Below are 20,117 nucleotides of genomic sequence, written 5' to 3'. Positions count from 1 at the left end.
CACATAGATCAAGAATAGTTACAATTCAACGACACTTCCGACGACTGATGAAAAAACTCTGTTCAGTAGCCTTCACAATCAACTATGAGAGTTACAATCTGACGACTTTCACACCCCATAACAGCTAAAGCAAAGATCAACGAGCAATAGTCTTCACAACGCTGTAATAGAAGAGGTTACAAGTCAACAACCTCTTCCAAACGTAGAGTCCACCTCTGCGCTTCTCGAACTCAAAACGCACGCGGCCTGTGCGTTCTTCAGCAGACACCCAACTCTGCGTCTCAAATCTAAGACACAGAGTTAAAGATTCAGCATATAAGCGGCCAGTGCGTTCTTCAGCAGACACTTAACTCTGCGTCTAAAATCTAAGACGCAGAGTTAAGACTCAGAACGCAAGCGGCCTGTGCGTTTCTAATCTTTAGCAGACATCTAACTCTGCGTCTCCAGTCTAAGACGCAGAGTTAAGGCCCAGAACGCTAATTTAGGCATTTGACTTGTTTAAACACGAGCTGAACGGCCTCAAAACTGTTTATCCTACGTTTTGAGGGATTTTCGCCTACTTAGGAGCGAATTTAGGGGTTGGTTACACCCTTATCCCCCTATAAATAACCACATTACTCAACTGAGTAATGGGTTGGAGATTTGGAGATCAAGAAAACCGTATAAGGTTGGATTCTTGGGCGGAGAGGGGAGATTGCTGAAGACCAAGGAACTGCTCGACAGTTAGAGAATCAAATCTCGAAGGATTCTTCAACAACAAAGGAATCTATTTGGCTCTTTAACCGATTATTCGGTTTCAACAACTCTTTTAAGAGTTCTTAACTCGTTCTGAGTTCTTAAACTCTTAAAAGAGTTCTTAATTAACTCGTTCTGAGTTCTTAAACTCTTAAAAGAGTTCTTAATCAAACTTACCATATAAGTTAACTGTTCCGTGAGATAAGACGGTAAGATCGTCAACGGAGAGCGAATTCGACGTAAGCATTCGAAGGAGGCACTCTATCGCTACCTAGAAGAACCCGGTTTTAAACAAATGGAAGAATCAAATTCATTCTCCTCTCTTTTGTAATTGGAATCCAAATTGTAATTGAGATCGAGAGAATACAAATCAAATTTATTTCATTTTAGTGACTACAATTTTTCCACCAAACACAGAGGGGTGGAGAACTTCCACACAGATTCAGTCTTCTACTCAGAATCACAGGAGAAAGAATATATTGATAGTGGCAATGAAGCCAACATTGAGCCAGACCTTGAAGAAGATTATCCATCGGAGTTGAATTTAAATATAATGGGCCAGGTCGAGAATAATAATAATGTACCGAGTGAGGGCGAATGGTGCATTAATGAATACTTTATTTTGGCGTACTTGTCTGATGAATCCTCTAAAAATAAACAAATAGAGAATGATATTAATACAGGTACCAGCCCATGGCATATGTTAGGTGCAGAGGCATCACTCACATTACTGATTAAGTCATCCTTCGCTTCAGATGAAGAAGTAGGAGATGTCCAGAAGGCTTTCTTTAAAGTCCCGTCCAAAAGGAAAGGGCAGAAGCCGATCTATTTCGGTAAAGTCAAACATGAATTATTCAAACGAGGAAGTTTAGAAGAAGATAATGAGATTCCTCAATTTCATTACCACGAGCCCAATTCTATACATCTGATGAAACGAATGAGATATAACTTTAATGAAAAATAGGGTTTAAACTTCGGGTAAGGAAGATGAACACCGATTCGAATGTCTCTCACCCCGAAGGAAAACCTCCGGATTATTATCAAAAAACTAGAAGAGGTGTAGGTTATATCACAACTCCCTCCATCTCAGAAAATGAAACCAGTAATTGTCTGTGCCAGGACCATTCATCCGGAACATTATCGTGGGAATCCAATGTCAGCGTCGGACCTTACTTTAAAAGTTTAACTGTGAACATGGTTGCAACTAGTCACCTGGACGAAGATGCAGAGGGTGATGAAGAGTTAATTGAATCAACCAATGACCCCTGGATCAAACGCCTTAACATCTTGTAGGATATGCATTTCAAACAGCGCGAGCCACCTACTGACGATAAAGTGATCCGGGTCAACATGGGAAATGAATCCAACCCTAAATCAATCTTCATAAGTGGAAAAGCCTATCACCATCCGAAAAAAAGGACCTTATATCCCTCATCCGAGAATATATAGATGTCTTCGCTTGGAATTATAAAGATTTGCCTAGTCTTGACCTAAAAATAGCCATGTATCGTCTCAACATTGATCCGGATGCAAAACCTGTTGAACAATAACAACGTCGGTTTCATCCAGAGATTATGAAAGCAATTGAATCAGAGGTTAGAAAGCTTATAGACTCAGGCTTTGTCAGAGAGGAACAACACCCTGACTAGGTAGCCAACATTGTTCCAGTGTCCAAGAAAAACGGTAAGGTTCGGATATGTATTAATTTTCATGACCTTAATATAGCTTGTCCAAAAGACGAATTTCTACTCTCTATCACGGACGTCATGATCGATAATACTTGCGAATGTGAGAGGATGTCTTTTACGGATGGATTCTCCGGGTATAATCAGATCAAGATGTATACTGAAGACGAAAAGTACACTGCTTTCAGAACACCATTGGGGGTGTATTGCTACACAGTGATACCCTTTGGATTAAAAAATACAGGTGCAACTTATCAACGTGCAATGAACACCATCTTTCATGAACATCTGCGTAAGAAGATTGAATGCTACATTGATGACATAGCAGTAAAAAGCCAACATAAAGGTGATCATCTCACAAACCTGAAGATAATGTTCGATATCATGCGAGCACATTAGCTGAAGATGAACCTGACAAAATCATTCCTTGGGGTATCAAGCGGAAAATTCCTGGGATTTATAGTCACATCCAAGGGAATTTCTCTTGATTCAGAGAAAGTTCGTGCTATCCAAGACATGCCGCCTCCGAAGAATCTCAAAGAACTCAGAGGTTTGCAAGGCAGACTGGCTTACATTTGGAGATTCATATCAAATCTCTCGGGACGATGCTAACCTTTTTCTAAGCTCATGAAGAAGGGAGTATCATTCATGTGGGATAGAGACTGCCAAAGATCATTTGAGGAGATTAAGAGATATCTCACTCAACCGTCGGTTTTTATGGTCCCAATATCGGGAAAACCATTCCTATTATATGTGAGAGCCATGAACCATTCTCTTAGAGCTTTACTAGCCTAGAACAATGATCAATGGCAAGAACAAGCCATCTACTACTTAAGTAGGACCATAATGGGAGCCGAACACTGGTACAATCCGGTTGAAAAAGAATGTCTCGCTTTGGTATTCGCCGTCCAAAAGATGCGACATTACCTGGTTAGACAAACAATCCACGTCATCTCTAAGGTAAATCATTTGAGAGTTCTCATGACGAAACCATCCTCCCTAAATTGCCGACTGGCAAAATGGGTAATCCTTCTGTCATAATATGACATGCAATTCATGCCTCAAAAAGCAGTCAAGGGTCAAGCGTTGGCAGACTTTCTAGCCGATCACCCGGTGCCAGGGACATCTAAGTTGTATGAAGAATTGCCCGACGAAGTTACCAAAACTTGCGTCACTCATGAGGTTATACAAGTGTGGAAATTATTGTTTGACGGTGCATCCAGGGCAAACCCTTATGGAGTAATTACTGCGGGAGTAGGGGTAGTATTCATCTCTCCAAACGGTCACGTGATCCCAAGGGGATTCTTCCTGATCGAGCCCTATACCAACAATGTAGCTGAGTATAACGCCCTGTTATTAGGAATGCAATTTGCTGAAGAACTTAATGTTCGGCATCTCGAGACTTACGGGGACTCTCAGCTCATCATAAATCAAGTCCGAGGGGAATACGAAGTGCATCACGAGGATCTGATCCCATACTACTTCACAGTGCTAAAGCAAGCTAAGAAGTTCGAAGGTTTCTTCATTGGATATATTCCACGAGCTCAGAATGCTTATGCAGACACCTTAGCTTCGCTGGAAACTTTACTAGCATTACCCCCAGAGGCTGAAACAACGATACATGTCGTCGGACGTGAATTATATTGTTCCAAGCTTCTGGTAGAAGAAAGTTCAGACAAGACAATGACAGAAGAAGTCTGCACAACCTCGATGGAGCTTGATTCTAGGGATTGGCGATTCCCATATATCGATTATATCTTATATGGAATTTTGCCCGACAATTCCAAGGAAGTGGCTGCCATCAAACGAAAAGTCCTTCGATTCTACTATGATACAATTTCTCAAACCCTGTATCGTAAGTCACACGATGGAGTTTTGCTTCGATGCCTTTCAAGAACAGAAGCAAGAGAGACTCTCAAGGAGGCTCATGACGGAACGTGCGGAGCTCATCAACCCAGAGCTAAGTTGGGAGATCATCACCAACAAATTGGCTATTATTGGCCAAAAATGTTTTTGGACGTAGTTGACTATGCTAAATATTATCACGCGTGTCAAATACATGGTGACTTTATCCATCAAGCGCCAGGGAACTGTATGGAGGGAAAATTGCAAAGAAGAGAATAAAGAAAATTGACTTGTATTCATTTGATTCTGATTACAATTTGATTACAAAAGAGAAGATAACAAATTTGATTCTCTCCTTTGTTTAAAACTGGGTTCTTCTCGGTAGCGATGGAATGCCTCCTTCGATTGCTCGCGTCGAATTTGCTCTCCGTTGACGAACCGACCGTCTTCTATCTCGTGGGAACGATGAACTTCTGTGGAAAGTTTTATGAGTAACTCTTGAACGAGTTTAAGAACTCTGAACGAGTTAGAACTCTGTTAATAGAGTTGTTAGAACCGAAAATTCGGTTAATGACCAAGCTGATATTCTGTTGTTGAAGAATCTTCTCAGATTTGATCTTCTGAATTTGATTCAAAAATCCTATCTCCAAGGATTTTACTGCTGCTACTGTTGAATCACCAAACCGAGTGGTTGAGATCCTGAGAATCCAAACTGTTGCCAACTCTTCCGTTCCAAAAAGCCAGCCCTTTTTTAACTCAGTTGAGTTTGTTGAGATTTTATAGGTGGATAAGAGGTTGTAACTGCCCTCTAAATCCGCTCCTAAGTGGGCGTGATTTCCTCAGATCGTGAGGAAACAGTTCTGAAACCGTTCAGCTCGTATTTGAACGAGTCAAACGCCCAATCTGGCGTTCAGAACCCAACGTCGCCTCTCAGAATTGAGACGCGATGTTGGGTATTAGCTGAACACCAATGAACACGAGGGTCACTCGCGTTTGGTTTATTATAGTTTGGAAATGCGGGGGTCGGTGTTGGTTGAACCCCTACGAACGCGAGGGTCGCTTACGTTTAGCTTGTGCTTGAAAACGCGGGGGTCGCCTGCACTTCCAGATTTGCAACGCGGGGATGACATCCGCATTTTAGAAGGAGCTAGTTGACTTGTAACTTCTTCTGTAAAGCGTTGCAAGGACCGTTGTTCAGTAATCTTAGCTTTAGATGTTGTGGAGTGTGAAAGTCGTCAGATTGTAACTTTCACTGCAGAATGTGAAGACTGCTGAATAGAGTTTTCATCAATTGTCAGAAGTGTCGTTGAATTGTAACTCTTCTCGATCTATGTGAAAAGTCCTCCATTTGTAGCTTTCGATTGTCGGCGCGAAAGCTATTTGATTGTAGCTTTTGTTGTAGGAACTTGACGGGAATCAACATCCATAGTGTTTTTAGATGAATATTTGCCCACTGCTCTCTACCAAGCAACTCACCAACTACGTCCAACCTTTTATTTCATCAAGATCAATCATCTTAGAAATGAGGCCGTATTTGTGGCGATTGTAGAATTGCGAATACAGTGATTAGAAAGTCGTCTGATTGTGACTTTTATTGTCGGAGCTTGATAGGGATCAGCTATCCATCGTGATTTTTAGACAGCCTACAGAACCCCCTCCAAAGTTTTTGAAAGTTCGCGGTTGACTGGGATGAATTTCCAAAGTTTTTGAAAGTTCGCGGTTGACTGGGATGAATTTTCGGAATACTTTGGATCCCAAAATTTAGTGGATTGACTGCTCACTCTGTCTGATCGAGCCAGATGATTTCAATGTTGTTAATTGTAATCTATCTGTGCTTTTCCAATAGACTCCCCAGTGGAGTCGTTTGTTTCTTCTCGGCTTTGGTCACCTTGATGATTGCTGTTAGCTCTCCTTCTACTCATCTGGGGGCTGTGTCGTAGCCTTGGTATCTGTGCTTTTCCAATAGACTCCCCAGTGGAGTCGTTTGTTTCTTCTCGGCTTTGGTCACCTTGATGATTGCTGTTAGCTCTTCTTCTATTCATCTGGGGGGCTGTGTCGTAGCCTTGGTAGTCAAGAAGCTGCTATCATAGCGGTCCAAATACAGAGATAATTTCTACATTTGAGAGTTGGAACGCGTGGGTGAGCTCAGCGTTGGAGGATTTAAACGCGTGGCTGAACCTCGCGTTTGGAAGTCCAAACAACTCGAACGCCAGGGTCGAGTTTGGGCGGGATTCTGGCCTCGAATCCCGTTCGCTACGATTTGACAGCTCACAGCTATCTATAAATAGACCGCTGGAGGTCAAATCAAGAGTCATTCGACTCTTCTTGAAACTTTAACGAAAATTTTCGTTTTCTTCTCCGGCGACAACTGCACATCTCCTCCGACGAAACCTCATGGCACCTAAGAAATTGGTCTCTCATCCTTCCAAATCTGATGCCGCTGCGGCTCAAGGATCGGCACCGTCAGCACCGGCCGGCGGCGCTACTGCTCAGGCGAATGTGCCGCCCTAACTTCCTTTGATTGGCGGTAAGTACGACCTTCGTGGTTGCTAAACTTGCTTCGGCAAGTTCCAATCTTTGGATCAACGAGGCAACTCGTTTGAATAACGCGGGGCTGGACTCCGTCGTTTGGTATTTTTGACGAGGGGTTCGACCTCCGCATCTCAGATTTTTGACGCGAGGGTCGACCTACGCGTCTGAATTTTCTGACGCGAGGTTCGACCTTCGCGTCTGAGTTTTCTGACGTGAGGTTCGGCCTTCGCGTCTGAGATTTTTGACGCTAGGTTCGACCTTCGCGTCCACACTTATCTAACGCGGGAGTCGACCTTCGCGTCTGAGTTTTGTTTTTGCCTTGTCTAAATTTTTCTTTATTTTGTAGTGCGTCATACCAGTGAACCTCTTCTTTTTCGTCACCATTTTGGGCATGAAGGTGGTGCGGACATGAACATGACCTTCAGGTCGCGTTTAGAACTCCCCGTTTTCCGAGTTAGGGAAAAGAGTCGCGTGGAACTGATCACCCAAGCTTCTCCTGAAACCCTTAGGACATTGGTTACGGATGCTCGACTTGAAAGCCCAAGCCATAAGCTGATAGTCAAACCTGAATACCTCTTCGGGGACTTTGTTGACTTCGACGCGAATGCTGCTTATGACGGAGACTATAAGTGGCTGTGGAAAGTTGGGGACCGCAACCTTTTCTTGCCCAATATGGAGAGGATGTTCCCCATATCTTATTTTCAGTGTGCTTCCGTCCCAAGGCGTATGGATTGGCCTCTGGTTAAGGATCAGGACGGGGTCACTCTTGGCACTCTGACTTATCACGGGGTCCGCACAGTTGGTTATAACCGGCAGGTGATAGCTTTACGGCCGTGTTTATTCGCTAAAGAGTATCCCCTTGGCGAAGTGGCCAGTCTAGCAACTACCTTTGTCAAGAGGTTTGTAGCGAAGAAAGGAGAGTTTCCCGTGCAAGGATTTAGAACTCCTGGCTGGGTTCATTCTCCGATGACAGGGTGGTGGACTCGGATGACCAAGTTCATTTTGGACGAATTGGAAATACCTCTTGCTCGAGCTGGATTGCTGGTTCCTATGCGGGCTACTAAATTCGGGATTATCCAGAGCCACTTTCACTTCTTTTCCATACTGGAGAAGTATAATCCTGAGACTTGCACTTTCTTCACCCCTGTGGGGGAGTTAGACTTCGCTCTTCATGAGATGCACGAAGTCTCGGGTCTCATTCTCGGGGATTTGCCGTATGAAGAATTTGTTCTGGGATCCGCTGAACTTAAAATTTTAAAGAAAACCAGCCCCGAAATTTATGAAACTCTCTGGGAAGTCATGTGTCACTTCCACATTTGTATGCAGCAGACGGGGGCCCGAGGAAGCGGCATTAAACAAGTGTCTTGGGCAGAATATTTATTCCAGAACTTGACCACTAAAGGAGCCTCAGTGACCCGATTGCCTGCGAGTACTTTGGAGGAGGTTCAGGCTCGAATTGACGATGCTACCTCCCACTACACCAATGAAGCTAAGGAAGATGTTTTCCCAGCTCACACGGAGTTTGAGAGTTTCCATTATCAAGCTCTAATTCGAATTTCCGACATAGCGTTGCTGGCTGGATTCTTGATGCTGTGGCTCAAACGTTGTGTCGTTCCTACTAGGCCGATCGATGCTCTTGCTATTGAGGTGGTCTACCCGGCTGTCCTTTTGGCATATGGGAGACCTATGAGCCTCCTCAATGCTATGGTGGGTTGTTTGCAGTATGGACTGCGGGAGTTGGCCTCGGACTTCGTTGATATTACAGAAGTGGAGTCTGAGGGTCACAATGCTTTCAAAACTCCCAATCCTAGGGTGCCATACCTATTTGATGGCTTGGTATGTGCTTCACTGTCCTCCTTTGATGAGTGCAGCCTCTCCCCCGGAAGACTCATTTATCCCATTTGTGCAGTGACTAGAGTCTGCGAAATGGGAAGGGGGGTACATGGTTAAAATTCACCAAATCCTAGCGCGAGACACCCACTTCCATATCTACCGCTGTTTCCCTGATTTCGAGGGGGGCATCTATGGCGCAGAATATCAGGACGTAGTAGGTCCTAATGGATTTACTCAGCTGAGCGGGGGTGTTTTCCATTGGCTTCTCTCTATCAGGCCAGGCTACCTGATCTTCCGACAAGGCGCCAAATGCTTCATCGAGCCTTACCAACCCTATAGGTTCGCTCGCCAATTTGGGTATGATCAGTTGTACGTCGGGAACCCTCGTCCTCAACTCTCAGTTATAGGCAATTTATATGAAGGAGCCAGGGCTTGGTATTATTCTGTAGCAGGCTGTACCAAGGCCATCTTCAAGCTTCCCCACAAAACTGCCAACTCCTACACCTCCATAAGCTTCTGTAATTGGTATTACGCTGCTTCTCAGACTCCCAATTATAACTTGAATACATCTTTCCTGAAAGACATCAGGCATATGTATGCTTCAAGAAAAGGGTCCAAAACATCTCGCTTGAGAGGGATCGACGAGTTTCTATCCATCGAGAATCAGCCTGCCGGGCAGGAAGAGGAACAGACAGCTGAGCCTGCTCCAGGGGGAGAGCAACGAGTGGTTGATCCTCCCACAACGAGAGCAGCGGGGAAAAGGAAACTTTCTGCAGATGAGGCCGATAAATATGATAAGCAGATCCGTCGGAAACTTCTGGTTGATTCTCCCCCCAAAGGCCAACAAAAATCTAAGTTTATGGCTGATGCCATCAAAGCAGCTGAAGATGAAGAACCACATGAATCATCTGTGGCAGGCCTGTCGCATAGAGCGGGACTTCGTTCTCATGGCCCAGCTCTATCGGGCGAAGTTTCTTCTTATCATCCTCCCGAGGGCGAAGAGGACGAATTAATGGCTGCAGATGCAGAATCTGCTCCAGTGATGGACCTCCCTAGGTCTCCTGCATTGGAACCAGGGGGTCTTGAAGAAAATCCATCCCCTCCTCCTCCGGCATTAATGTCACAAGCTGGCGATTTAATTCCTAGTCCCACAACGGGACTTATGAATAGACCAACTGTCGGCACAAATCTTCCTGAATCCTCGGCTACTCGGGATGATGATGAGCGGTTGATTATGAAGGCTCCTCGATTGGTGGCGCAGCTGACGAAGATAGAGGCGATGAGGATGCTGACGTTGGCAACATGCCGGATGATGGTGAAGATGATGAGGAGCATGATTCCATAGATGACATCACCACTTTTGATGATGCTCCCAAGGTCCCATCCGATAAAGTCTCTGGTTATACTCCTTTTCACATCTCCGGTAAGCCTAGTTTTCTTCGACTTCTTCCACATGTTCTTTCCGCGTTCCGACCCTTTTTTCGTGCAGGTTCTCCTTCTCCAGGGACTACTGCTGTTACTACTTCAGAGCAAGAACCTGCGCAGATGTCGGCTTCTTTAGAGGGGCAACATTTATCTGGTTCTCCTACGGCAATCGTTCCTCCTGCAGCATTGCTTGAAACTACTGCCGCAACCCCTCCTCCGGAACAGCAGCTCGTGCAGGTGTCAGCTCCTATGCAAGAGCAGCCCCTGCCTGCCTCATCCACTGTAGCTGCTTCACCTACAGCACTGATGAAGATCTCGCTTGTGCCCACAGAGACCGGACCAAGCGCGTCTCCGGCGAGGACAATGATGGCTTTGACTTCAAGCCCTTCGCAATTGAATGTTTCAGTTGCCTCCGCGACTTCTACACCCAAATCACTTGCTAATCCATATTTTGGCACGTCCACTTCCGGGGTCGTCGAGTCATCCTCCATCGCTTTTTCCAGTCTAGCGGATGCTCCTGACTTCCTCCATATTTCCTTGAGCTACTTAAACAGTCTTGTGAGGAAGGTAATTGAGGTTGTCACAGCTGGTCGAGGCCGCTTTGATTCTTTTAAGTATCTCTTAGAAGCAGGCTTAAATGGGGTCAAAAGTGTGGGTAATGCACATTACTTTGAACGTTGTTCGGAAGCTATTTCCCACTTAGAAGTCCGGCTCAAACATTTGGAAGCCCTCAGCCATGCAGACATTCAGACACAGATCGTGTCTACTTTTGCTGACTTCCAGGTTGAGGAAGTGACTCGCCGTGAGGCAATTTAGCGAGGGCTGGCTGAAAAAGAGCTTCAAGTCACGCATTTGCGAGAACAGAGCGATCTGAGACAAAAAGAACTGGAGCTCTCTACTGCTTCTTTGGACCTTATCCGTACAAAACTTGTCGAGGCTGAGGCGGAGGTGCTGAGATTGAAGGCCCAGCTTTCTCGCGAAGAAGCTATTGTTAACATACTTGGGGCCAAAAACGCAGACACTCTTTTGAATTACCATAAGGAAGCTCAGGCTCTTGAAAGAGCAAAGAAGGAGGCAGCTGCTGAAGTAGCACCCACTGAGGATGAGCTGCGGAGAAAGGCTGAAGCCGTTGTACGGGCCAATCATGAGGAGAAGCTTTCTGATGCCAAAGCTCAACTTGCCTCTTTTGACTTGACCTTGTACTATTCTTTTGCTTAAGAACAGCTTTGTATCACTTCTTTTTGGTTTCTGAATAAAAAGTGATATTGACTTCTCATTGTTTCTTGCATTTATCATGTTTTGATTTTAAATACAAGTCACGAGAAATGCCTGAGATGTATTCCTGACTTAGAATAGGTCTCCACAACGGTTTTGATGCAGAAAACTTTCTTTATTATCGTTTAAAATAACTCTAGAAAATTTCAAACTGCTGAGGATGGATATTTTATTATTTTCCCATAATGGGGTTGACTGGTAGAATTCTTCCTGTGTCATTTCTACTTTAAACACTGAAAGAAGTCTATAGGCGTCCGAGGTATATTTTTAACTCGGTAGGGGGAATATTGCGATCAGGGCAACTTGAGAACTTATCGTTCTATTGACGAGAATCGATAAGTTGATTTTGTCAGAGGTGTGATTTTAACGTGACAGAAAAAATATTGCGATCGGAGCAATTTTGAGAACTTATCGTTCTATTGATGAGAATCGATAAGTTGATTTTGTCAGAGGTGTGATTTTAACGTGACAGAAGAAATATTGCGATCGGAGCAATTTTGAGGACTTATCGTTTTATTGATGAGAATCGATAAGTTGATTTTGTCAGAGGTGTAGTGTTAACGTGACAGCAGAAATATTACGATCGGAGCAATTTTGAGGACTTATCGTTCTATTGATGAGAATCGATAAGTTGATTTTGTCAGAGGTGTGATTTTAAAGTGACATTTGAAATATTGCGATCGGAGCAATTTTGAGGACTTATCGTTCTATTGATGAGAATCGATAAGTTGATTTTGTCAGAGGTGTGATTTTAACGTGAGATTTGAAATATTGCGATCGGAACAATTTTGAGGACTTATCGTTCTATTGACGAGAATCGATAAGTTGATTTTGTCAGAGGTGTAATTTTAACGTGACAGCAGAAATATTGCGATCGGAGCAATTTTGAGGACTTATCGTTCTATTGATGAGAATCGATAAGTTGATTTTGTCAGATGTGCAATATTAACGTGACATATGTGAGGAAAGAATATTATAGCGTCTCACTTGGGAGAACTGCTAAGTGTTTTATCGTCAGGGTGATGAATTGTGATACTTGGAACAAGGTTTTGGGGGAGTTTGTTGCTCCACGGAAAGTAGGTTATTTATTGCTCTGCTGAGGAGAGCTAATAAATTGACAATGATTTGGAGACTTATCGTTCTATTAATGAGAACTGATAAGTGGATTTTGGGGTGTAGTATTAGCCCGATGAGAATTTAGATTCTGCTGATGAGATACAGAAGCTTCGACTAACTCTCTGTTAAGAGGGCTCATGACTTTGAGGGATAAGTGTTGTGTTTGATGACACAAATGTAGATTCTTCATTTAGAAGAATTATAACGCTGAAGTGACCTTCGTGTTTTGGGTTCAGAAAGCGAGGTTCAAGCCTTCATAACGCTGGCCTGAGCCTTGCGCTTGGGGTTTGGAACGCGGTTGTAAACTTCGTGTTTCGAAGATGGTTGGGATTTACTCCTAGAATCCCGTGCCATCTAAACAGCACAAAGGCTGTTATAAATAGACCTGAGTGATCACGTCAAGAGTCATTTGACTCTCTACAATTTCGGCTATTTCCAAGAACGAGAACTCTCGTTTGATTTTGGCAAGATCTCCGACGAGCTTCGTCTCTCTCGTTCAAAAGAGTTTCCTCCGATCGACTGCATCAATGGCGCCTCGGAGAACGAGCTCTAACTCTAAGAAAGTCGCCAGAGCGACCTCCGAGATGCCGTCGGCTGAGGACGCCGGCGGTGTCCTTGTCCATGCGAGAACTTCGCCGTCGACATCGCCACCGCAGGGGCCTCCCTGTTATGGTGAGTGCTGACCGAAATAACTTGCCTTGGCAAGTTCCTTGACAACCCTAGATGGGTTCTTGATAACGAGGAAGATGACTTGTTTTTACTCAATGAAAACGCGGGGTTGGGATCCCATATGGGTCTCGACCCTCGCGTTCAAGTTTTTCAACACGAGGTTGACTCTCGCGTTTGAGGCTTCTGACGCGAGGTTCGACCTTCTCGTTGGAGACTTTGACACGAGACTTTAACCCTTTGTGTTTTAGACTCTGTCTTTATGTCGATAGTTCGCTTCTAATCGCTAACCTCTGCTTTTGATTGTGTAGTGCTTCTCCCAAACGTGCCACTTTCACAAGAGCATCATTTTGGATATATCGGTGGACCTGACACGAATGAACCGTTCAGTCTTCAGAGCAGGATTCCATTGTGTACTTTCCCTGATTCGGAAAGAGCGGAAATGATTAAATTCCCTCAATGCTCTACTCTCAGGGTTCTGATGACTGACTTAGACTTGGGGACCCCTGTCGGTCATGCCCAGTTTCCTAAACCAGCATTCATATTTGGAGATCGCATACCAGTCAATGATCATCTCACATATGTGGAAGATTCAAAGCTACTACGGAGAGTTGATAGTCGCCTTTTCTTCCTTCCTAACATGAAGAGGATGTACCCGCTCTCCTACTTTTTGAATGTGAGCTGCCGTCGGGGTTTGACCTTCGACATAGTAAAGGAGAAGGAGAACGTGTCGCTTGGATTTGGTCGGCGAGCTCGTACACAAATTGGGGAACAACTCAAGGGGTTAAGACCTGGTTTGTTTGATAAGAAGGAACTGGTTCCGAAAATGTCACGTCCAGTGAATATCTTTATCCGCCAATTCCTTACAATTCAGGGTGAATTCTCTACCCAGACGTTCAGATCCCCTGGATGGGTCTGTTCTGGAGAAGGAGGTTGGTGGACCCGCATGGTTGACTTCGTTCTTGAGGGGCTTAAGGAATCACTCACTCAATCGGGTCTTACAATTCCTGTGTTAGCTACACGATGGGGAGTCGTGCAGAGTTTTCACAATTTCTTCGCCATGTTGGAGAAATATAACCCGGACAGCTGCACATTTTTCACACCTGCAGGAGAGTTAGGTTTTGCTCTCCATGAGATGCAGGCAGTGTCGGGGCTGCCGCTTGGAAAAACGCCCTAGGTGGCGCACCCTGAAATTTATGCTACCTTCTGGGAATTGATGTGCCACTTCCACATATGTGCCCAAGTCTTTGGGATGCGTGGAGGGGGCATTATGCATACCACATGGGCGGAATACCTTTTTCAAAATTTAAACCGGAAAGATGTAGCCGTATCTCGGGTTGTTGTGATCTCTCATAAGGATGCCAAAGCTTGAATTACAGCTTCCAGCGCTACCTATAAGACAGAGCATGCTGAGGATGATTTTGAAGCTGGTGCCGAGTTTGAAAGTTTTCACTACCAAGCGACAGTTCCCATCTCTGACACGGCTCTACTTGCGGGCTTCTTCATGATTTGGTTGAAGCAGTGCGTAGTACCGTCAAGACCAATAGAGGCAATATTAGCTGAGGTTGTGTACCCAGCTATTTTGCTAGCGCACGGGAGACCTGTGAGTCTCCTTACTGCTATGGTTGGCTGTATTCAGAACGGCCCGAGGGTGTTGACTTCAGAACTTCTCAGTGCTTCGAGGGTCAAAGCTACTAAGAAGAAAGCTGGGAAAGCTCCTCAACCACGTGTTCCAGTGCCGTATACATATCTAGCGGCCTGGTTCGTGTTGCATTGCCCTTCATTGATGACGGGAGTATATAAGGGCGATGACGTTTATATTCCCTTTGTACAGAGACTGGAGTCGGCCACATGGACTAATTCTTACATAGTCAGGGCTCGACAACTTCTATCCTGGGAGGACAATTACCGGATTTTCGATTGCGCTCCTAATTTTGACGGGGCTGACGTGGAGGACGCCCGCTTCATGGACTTGCTTTTTGAGGGCTCGTCACATTTAGCTGGCTTCTTATGATCAGGCTGGGCTACCTGGTCTACCGCTTGCGGGAGAAGTGCATAATCGAGCCCTATATGCCTTCTCGGTTCGCCAGACAGTTTGGATATGACCAACTCTATGTTGGCAATCCTAACCCGGCGTTAGCTCAGATTGGGAATTTGTATGAAGGAGCTCGAGCATGGTACTTCTTCTCCGCCGGGGGAACCCATGCGCAATTCACCTTACCCAACTCATCGCCTGGCTGCTCTACTGTTATGGATTTCCGCCAATGGTTTGCTGAAGTTTCTCAGATCTCGGAATATGATGTTTATACTTCATGTATAAACGAGATTCGGGAATTGTATCGTTCGAGGAGCGGTTCTACGAGTACTCGTTTGCCAGGGATGGAAGAGTACCTATCTTGCGAACAAGAAGCGACCGGAACCGTTAAAGCTCTCAGGGACTTGTCCACCATAGAACCTTCTGAGGAAGAGGTTTCTATGGGGATCGAAGAGGGAAGACCACTTGCTGATTCTCCTGAAAAAAAGACAACTGAAGAGATTCCTGCAGAAGAGCCTGTTCCTAAACCTCGTTCTTTAAGATCGGGTAAGAAGGCTCTTTCTGCTGCTGAGCAAGGCGAATATGACAGGAGTAAGCGAATACCTGTCATGGCCAAAAATTCCAAAAAGGCCAAGTTAATGGGGGATGCGATGAAATCTGCGCCCGTTAGGATTTACACTGATCGAGAGGACGAAATGCCCCAATCAACCCCTTCTATTCCTGAGGATGCTAGAGCTGGAGAGGCATCGCCCGTTGAGGGTTCTGAATCCGCTCCTCTTTCTCTTTCGCGAGACGAAAGTGCATGTAAGGGCCCTTCTTCTGAAGTTGCTCCATCATTTGTTCAGGATTAATACACAGGTCTGATCTATCCAACCATTCCTCCTCCACGCTCGAGAGCTCTGAAGAAATCGATTGAGGAACTGGAACGTTGGATGCAGACAATTGTTAATATTGTCAGTGTTGGAGGAGCTTCTTTTGAAGATTGTGAACCCATCTTGACCCAATGCTTAGACGATATCAAGAATAAAGGCGATGCATCATGGACTGAGCACTGTCAGGGAGGAATCGCTCTCTTGAAGGTAGAATTAGCAACTTTCAAGGAGCTGCAGCGCACCAATTTAGATTCTGAAGTGGAACCGGCTCTTTCCTTGGTGATAATCTCCAGAGCACATCACCCAGGGACCCTTCGCAAGGACTTGTCTGACAAAAAGGCCCGCATATCAGCTTTAAGGAAGCGGCACTCTGCAATATATGCTAAAATCAAAGGTGTTGCTTCTGATATCCGCGGTATCGAAGAGACTATCGCTCGATTAGAGGCCGAGTTGGACCAGAAGAAAGCCCAATTGGCCCACTATGAGGATGTCAGAAAAGAGCTTGAGCATCAAAGTGGCCAAATTTATACGGATTTTTGTCGTACACTCCACGCGGCTGAGCGGATTTGCAAAGACATTGTTGCTGCCCTTCCTATCGAAGCAGAACTCAGAAAGGAGATTGAAGAACAAGTCCGAGCGGCTCATCAGAAGAAACTTTCTGCCTTCAAGTCGAGACTAAAGTCTCTCAAGTTAATAAGGCCTGATGTTTAGATATCTTCCTGTTCTTGACTAAGGAATTTTGTATCATTTTCACTTTGTTTGTCATCATTTTATGTTTAGATTAACAATTTTGAATGAAAAAGATATCATATTGTCTTTTACCGTCTCTTCTGCTGAAACCTGATTTAAGATAATGGAAAATAGAGCTAATGCTATTAAAATTCCCTTTATTATTTATTTAGAATAATTCCATCAAATTACAATCGTCAGAGGTGTAGTGTTAACACCTTTATTATTTATTTAGAATAATTCCATCAAATTACAATCGTCAGAGGTGTAGTGTTAACATAACGAAATACAAGATAGAATTACACTAACAATCGTCAGAGGTGTAGTGTTAACATAACGAAATACAAGATAGAATTACACTAAGAATAGGCAACCCCCAGCCTGATTTAGCTGGGGTTTAGGGGGCTACATGATTTAGGGAAAGTATCTCTTCAGGAACTTCCCATTAATCGGCATCATGAGCCTATATCCTTCTTGGTTGATAAGGCGATATGCTCCATTTGAATAGACTGATTCTATTACGAAGGGCCCTTCCCATTTAGGATTGAACTTCCCTTTGGTTTTGTGTGTCATCACCATGGGTCGTCTGTTGGCCAACACTAAATCGCCTTTCTTGAAAACTCGTTCCTTAACTTTTTTGTTGTAGGCTTTAGAGATACGGGCTTGATATAACTCGATCTGTTGTTGAGCTTGAAGTCGTTTGTCGTCCAAGGCTTCAAGTTCTTGCAGACGTTGTTGATGTTTTTCTTCTTCTGTTAGCCCGGTTGTAATAGCAATTCTCAGAGAAGGGATCTGGATTTCCAATGGCAATACAGCCTCGTAGCCGTATACCAAAGAGAAAGGTGTAGCTCTTGTGGAGGTCCTTACTGTTGTGCGGTAAGCCCACAGACATTCACCAAGTCTTTCATCCCAATCGCGTCGGCTTTTGGAAACAAACTTTTTGAGAAGCTTCACTATGGTTTTATTGAAGGCTTCTGCAAGACCATTTGCTGGCGGATAATAAGCCGTAGATGCAACACTTTGGATTCTGAATCTGTCACAGAATCTCTGGAACCCAAAGCTGACGAATTGTGTCCCGTTGTCGTGAACTATTCGCCTCGGGACTCCAAAACGGTTGATGAACTTGATCACATTTGAAGTCTTGACTTCTTTCAACGGGATTGCCTCCGCCCATTTGGAGAAATAGTCGGTTACGGGTAGAATGAATCGGTGTCCTTTGGATGTCGGAGGGGAAATTGGTCCGACGATATCCATACCCCACATTTCGAATGGCCAAGTTGCCGATGTGGGGTGTAAGTTCCTTGGTGCTTGGTGGATGAAGTCTCCATGAATTTGGCACACGTGATAACGTTTAGCATAGTCAACCACGTATGAAAACATCTTCGGCCAATAATAGCCGATTCGTCGGAGGCGATCTCCTAATTTAGCTCCGGGTTGATGAGCTCCGCACATTCCGTCGTGAGCTTCCTTAAGGGCCTATTTTGCTTCCTTCCGGGAGAGGCATCGAAGCAAAACTCCATCATGTGACTTACGGTACAAGACTTGAGAGACTGCGTCGTAATAGAATCGGATGGCCTTTCGTTTAATAGAGGCCGCTTCCTTAGGGTCATTCGGCAGAATTCCATATACGGCATAGTCGATGTACGGGAATCGCCAATCCCTAGATTCAAACTCCATAAATGTCGTACAGACTTCACCTGACGTCGTCTCATCTGGGTTTTCCTCCATGGGGATCTTGGAAGAGCATAGTTTCCATCCCGTGACTGGAATCGTTGCTTCAGCTCCCGGTGGCAATGCTAATGAAGTTGCCAAAGAGGCCAGAGCATCTGCATACGCATTTTGAGCTCGTGGTACATATTCGATAAAGAATCCTTCGAACTTTTGAGCTTGCTCTAGCACTGCGAAGTAATACAGGATCAAATCCTCATGACGTACTTCGTATTCTCCTTAGACTTGATTAACGATGAGTTGAGAGTCACCGTAAGCCTCAAGGTGCTGAACATTAAGTTCTTCAGCAAATTGCATTCCTAATAGTAGAGCATTATACTCGGCTACATTGTTGGTGCAAGGTTCGATTAAGGAGAATCCCCTTGGGATTACGTGGCCGTTCGGGGAGATTAGCACTACTCCTACTCCCACGGTAATTGCTCCATGAGGGTTTGCTCTGGATGCACCATCGAAGAATAACTTCCACACTTGCGTAGCTTCTTGAGTAACATAAGTTTCGGCGACTTCGTCAGGTAATTCTTCATACAACTTAGACGTTCCTGACACTGGATGATCGGCTAAGAAGTCTACCAGTGCTTGACCCTTGACCGCCTTTTGAGGCATGAACTGCATGTCGTATTGCGACAAGAGAATGGCCTATTTTGCAAGCCGGCAATTTAGAGATAATGGTTTCATCATCAGAACTCTCAAAGGGTTCACCTTAGAGATGACGTGAATTGTTTGTCCAACTAGGTAATGTCGCATCTTTTGAATTGTGTATACCAAAGCGAGACATTCTTTTTCGACCAGATTGTACCGGTGTTCGGCTCCCATCATAGTCCTGCTCAGGTAATAGATGGCTTGCTCTTGATCTTGATCATTGTTCTGAGCTAACAAAGCACCAAGAGAATGATCCATGGCCCTCACATTTAACAGGAATGGTTTTCCTGATATTGGGGCCACAAGAACTGGCGGTTGAGTTAGATATCTTTTAATCTCTTCAAATGTTCTTTGACACTCTGCATCCCAAACAAAGGATATTCCTTTCTTCATAAGTTTAGAGAAAGGTTGGCAGCGCCCTGACAGATTTGATATAAATCTTCGAATGTAGGCCAGTCTGCCTTGCAAACCTCTGAGCTCTTTGAGATTCTTCGGAGGTGGCATGTCTTGAATGGCACATACTTTCTCTGGATTAAGAGAGATTCCCTTAGAAGTAACGATAAATCCCAGGAATTTTCCGCTTGAAACTCCGAGAAACGATTTTGTTGGATTCATCTTCAGCTGATGTGCTCGCATGATCTCGAACATTGTCTTCAGGTCTGCAAGATGATCATCTTTACATTGGCTCTTTACTGCTATATCATCAACGTAGCACTCGATCTTCTTTCGTAAGTGTTCATGAAAGATCGTGTTCATTGCATGCTGATAAGTTGCGCCTGCATTTTTCAGGCCAAAGGGCATCATTGTGTAGCAATACACCCCCAGTGGTATTCTAAAAGCAGTGTGTTTCTCGTCTTCCGGGTGCATCTTGATCTGATTATACCCAGAGAATCCGTCCATGAAAGACATCCTTTCATATCCGCATGTGTTGTCGATCATGACGTCAGTGATAGGAAGAGGAAACTCATCTTTTGGACAAGCTGCATTAAGATCGCGAAAGTC

Source organism: Asparagus officinalis, chromosome 10 (genome assembly GCF_001876935.1).
Source record: "Asparagus officinalis chromosome 10, Aspof.V1, whole genome shotgun sequence".
In the NCBI taxonomy this organism is placed as follows: domain Eukaryota; kingdom Viridiplantae; phylum Streptophyta; class Magnoliopsida; order Asparagales; family Asparagaceae; genus Asparagus; species Asparagus officinalis.
This window is presented reverse-complemented; position numbering follows the sequence as displayed.